We start from the raw sequence: 5,000 nt of genomic DNA, 5'->3' as shown, positions 1-5,000 counted from the left end.
ACGAATGGTCAGAGCGGGTCTTGAACCCGGGATCTCCGGATCTCAAGGCAAGCGCCCTAACCACTGGGCCACACTGCCAATATAATCCACCAGAAAATTATGGCTACACAAACTGACAACAGGAGACATTAGGGAGTTTAAAGTGCCCATAACCTAATTTTTCTCACTTAGTCATCTGAATCTACAAATATCTCATAGACGTTTCGCGAAAAAAAAATTGCGATTTTCCCAAAACTCGATTTGAAAATGAAATTAGAAAACGTTCAAATTTGCCGCCATTTTGGCTCACAATTCGCCTTAGTGTTCTATCGATTCTTCCCGGTCACAATACTGCTGTGACGTAGATTAAGGAACACGTGACTTCAAGTGAAAAAGGAATAGCGATATAAACAGTATAGTAAGGAATAATTCCCTTGAAAATGCCTAAAAGATGCGTAATTACTAGATGTAACAACACAGCTGATCCTAAAAAAAGAATAAGTATACGTAGGAATCCTTCGACTCGCAAAACGCAATACCTCAAAAAAGAAGGAATAATGACTGCAGATTTTGTCTTGGTAAAACGAAGCCCGGTAAAACTTCTTCACTGTGCTAGATTCACTTAAAAGAGTGTGACTTTCAGTATTGTATGGACAGCAAAACGAAAAGATCGTTGAAGGCGGATGAGATTCGCTTACAGGAACAGACATAAGCGTTGACTTTAATTCCCTCGCGAGACCTTCCTCATCCTCTTGTTCTTTTCTGTAATTTTGTAGCCATTCCTCGTCTGCTAATGGTTCTTCCACGTAGGGTTCCGTGTAGTTCTGGGTTTCAGTGCTAGCGCTGGCTGAATCGTCGAGACCGGCAACTACTCGCCTCAAATTCTTTTTTTTTAAATCGCCAGTTTATTCACTTCCAGATTCAGAGGCACTTTCCTTGATGATAAATATAGGCATGATTGATTTTTTTTGTTGACTGAAAAATACCAAAAACGATCACTGAGCGATACCTTGGCGTTGATTAGTAAGAAAAGATAAGACCCATGCCAACAAGCACATTCCTTAATCTCCGTCACAGCGAGCCCGTGAGGTCCTGGCCAGCGGAAGGGGTGTACTAAATAAAAGTAGGATTGAAAAAATCGTTGAAACAATTCAAAGTTCATTTTTTAATATGGACTTTCAAAAAGGAAAATAAAACTTTTTGGGTTATGGGCACTTTAAGAAACCAAGAAGGCTACGGCGACGAAAACGTTACTTCAAACTATTAGCCTGAGCTATCCTAAGTGTTTCAAGACGTTTCCATCTTGTTTATGTCGTATAAGATAGGCTAGGCCAAGTATTCGATAACCAGAATCGTACGATCGGATTTGAAGAAAAGAGAAAGAACAAAAGATTCACTGTTTGTTGTCCATGTTGTCGTCAAAACCCGAAAATTGGTCATTTCACGTTGTTGTTTTGATAAGTACGAGAGAGAAATGCCTTACAAAAATGCGTGCCGCACGTGCAGCATGATAATTTCTTCCTCTTTTAGGGCCTGTTTAATTTATAAGTGGCGAGCCAGCCCTGTTAGACGGGCTGGCCCGGTAAAAGGGGTGAAGTGTTTATATGGACGATTTCAGCCTGGTTTACCGGGATGAATTTTAGGAATTTGTTTACGTGTCTTGTAACCGTCAAAGTCACGCATGGGGAACCTGGTGAATTTTCTTGCTTTGACGTTCGAAACGAAAGATTCATTTTAGCGCTAGCAAGTACGGAATGGCATTTTAAAACAAAAGATGCAAAAATATTCCTGTAATTATGCAAATCTGAGTACGTTTTCAAGGCAACCCACACGTCATGAGAATTTTTCATCCCAGCAAAGCGGGCTGGACCGTTTACATGTATATGAGAATTTTTCAGCCTGGCTTGTCGTTGCCGTAGCAGTCGTCATTTCTTAAACTCCCTATTGGGACGATAAACGGGTTGCCCGCCATTACTTGTGCAGTCCCCCCTCGGCAAGTTGGCCCCGCCTTCTGATATAAACGAACCAAAATTTTACCAAATAAAAACAGGCATGAGCCGAGATCTTGGCAAAGCGGGCCTAACCGGACTGGCCCGCCTCATATAAACAGGTGATATTACTGCTTTTTGGTGTTGTCGTTGCCGTAGCAGTCGTCATTTCTTAAACTCCCTATTGGGACGATAAACGGGTTGCCTGCCATTATTCGTGCAGTCCCCCTCGAAAATAGAATTGATCAAAAGCTGCCCTCTCTCTTCTTGATTTATAAAACAAGCATCTTAACTTGCAAAACGTGGAGCTTGACATTCGAGGCCCGGTCCTTCAATATATGAATTGCACCACAAGAGAGGTAACATAAATTGCTGGGAAGGTGATTTGGTCAACAAACAAATTGATGCTAATTGTTGGCAACTTGATTGTAAATAGTGTGACTTGTTTTATTTTTAGCGGACTTGATATTTTGTCACATTGGGCGTAGCATTGTGGAGCTGTCACGGACTGCGTTTAAAGGCTAGCTTTTTATGAAACGAGAAGTGAAAAGCTGATCAAACAGTGAAGGAATATCTGTCTGCTGTGTTTACCAATATTTCGACACTGCCTTTCTTCATCATGGTGTTACTCTACCCCAATGAAGAAAAGCAGTGTCTTTCGAAAAATAAGTAAATACTACAGATATTTCTTCACTGTTTGACCAGCCTTTCACTTCTCCTTTGTTAGAATAGTTACACGCTGATTAGATCCTTCACCCGGATTTTTGTTTCGTTGATGCTTGCTGCTGCAAATAACTTTTTATGCTTGAATACCCAAATCATTTCTCACACTTAGTGGCCAAATTCTCGTGCTTTTGCTGACAGACGCAAGTTTCTTTGTCATATACCAATCAACTTTAGGTCAAGAGGCCTTTTGCGATATAGTAAATTCAGCTTGAAAGAGAGGTTTAGAGGACAAAGACATATTCATTCCAACGTGTTTCTATTGTTTTTGTCCTCACTGCCTCACTATCACGCTGAATATTTGATATTTCGAAAAAGGGGCTATATTTTTATTAATTTTGGTGTAAAATATTCCAGCCATCGAAAATTTGAGCCCTTGACACCGAGTCGTTGACGGTCGTGCACTCATAGCGATTACGCGTGATACCCTTTTTTGGTCGACTTCGGCAATGTTCGAAAGTTGTCGGAAAGTCATCGGAAATTCGAAAAGAAAAAAATCTTTTGATCTGATCATGCAATGTAGTGTAAGAACTTTATGAAACAAGGGAGAGTCAATGTCTTGAGCGAGCTGAAAGTTAAAAACTAGGGTTATCCAGCGGGGCTGAAGTAAAGGTCACTTTTCACAGGTCACTCGATACAAATCATTGTTTTACCTGTTCTAAAGTAACCCAAAACCTTCAAATTGGCTAACCTTAGGCCTAAACATCGTTTTTAGGCCTAATGAGGCCTGCGTTTAGCAGAAGTAGAGGTTTGGTAATGACCTGTGACCTCAGTGTGAAAAGTGACCTGTACTTTAGACCACCCAGGTAAAACTCATTGCAACTACCGTAGGGGAATCTGAAAAATCAGATACCGTCAGAGAACTCGATTTTAAAATCTTGAGGCAAGTTATACCACAAACAAGCCCCGCTATAGAAAAATTTTCGTTTAAGGTAATGGGCAGGGGAAGTTCCCCCTCGAGATTTCTCAAGTTAAACTGCATTCATAACTATGAAAACCATCAAAAACGTACCATTCAGGTCACGTGCATGCAATACAATACAATACATACTTAATTGACCGCTCCCCATAGGGGCTTTTCAGGGCCAATGAAACAATCAACAAAACAAACCCCGGAACACAACAACAACAACTGTTAAGAATCCCAACTGGCCGGAGGCAAACCAGTTGACTGGCTATTTACAAGTGCAGCTGGGAAGTTGAACCACGGACTACCAGGAACAAATTCAGCGAATGGTCAGAGCGGGTCTTAAACCCGGGATCTCCGGATCTCAAGGCAAGCGCCCTAACCACTGGGCCACACTGCCTCCTGTAAATGGTTCTGTAAATAGTGATAAAGTAGCACGGGGAGGGTTTGAAAGGGTAGCAGGAAAAAGCTGGGGTTGATGAACGAATTGATGAAATAATTAAATGATTTACATACAACCACTTGTTCTTGTATCAACACATTGAACTTTATAAATAAATGTAACTTTGAAAGGAGATGAATGAAACAAATGCAACACCAAACACATTCTACTTAAGTATTACTTCATTCTCATTTAACACTGCCTCTTTATTTTCCAGCTATCTAAAACTTTACCGTAGAGTTATTGAAAACTGGACAAAGGACATGGCGACAAGCATCACATGGCACTGAACTTTTCCTCCCTTTGCACCTTATCTTTCTGTGCTTCCACACAAACAACAGTGCAGTTCTTACTTTGCAAACTATCTGTAATTCTTACACTTCAGTGTGCCAAACAACTTTGTCTTGAATTTAAAGTACAGTAGGGAATATTGAGGCCTGCTAAAACTCCATCGATGTTTCATCATCTACAATACTTGACCAAATATGATCTTTCGCAGTACACGTTTCGTCTTTTTGAAAGAGATAAATTTATTATATAAAAACCAATGAAAATGCCCGAAACGGAAAATACCATAATACTCTTTGTTTGTTCACCCAAATTTTGAATTAGCATTGCTTTTGTTTTCTCTTGGGACCATTGTAAGTCCCAAGAGAAACTGGAAACAATGCTTCAAAATTTGGGAGGACAAACAAAGAGTATTATGGTATTTTCCGTTTCGGGCAATACCATGTGAGCTTTTGCGCGAAAACATAGACCCTTTGCATAAATGGAGCTCAAATTTGAATAATAATACTGTATACATCCTTAGCATCGTGTTTATATTTCATGACAAAGGATTTTTCTCATGAATGTGAGGCTAAGGATGTATCAAATTTGGGCGCCATTTATGCAAAGGGTCTATATCTTCAAGATAACATGATATCTCCACACGTTAAAAGATCACTGTTGCTATGGTTAC

Source organism: Montipora capricornis, chromosome 2 (assembly GCF_036669925.1).
Source record: "Montipora capricornis isolate CH-2021 chromosome 2, ASM3666992v2, whole genome shotgun sequence".
Taxonomy (NCBI): domain Eukaryota; kingdom Metazoa; phylum Cnidaria; class Anthozoa; order Scleractinia; family Acroporidae; genus Montipora; species Montipora capricornis.
The sequence above is the reverse complement of the archived record's forward strand: the minus strand, read 5'-3'. Positions refer to the sequence as shown.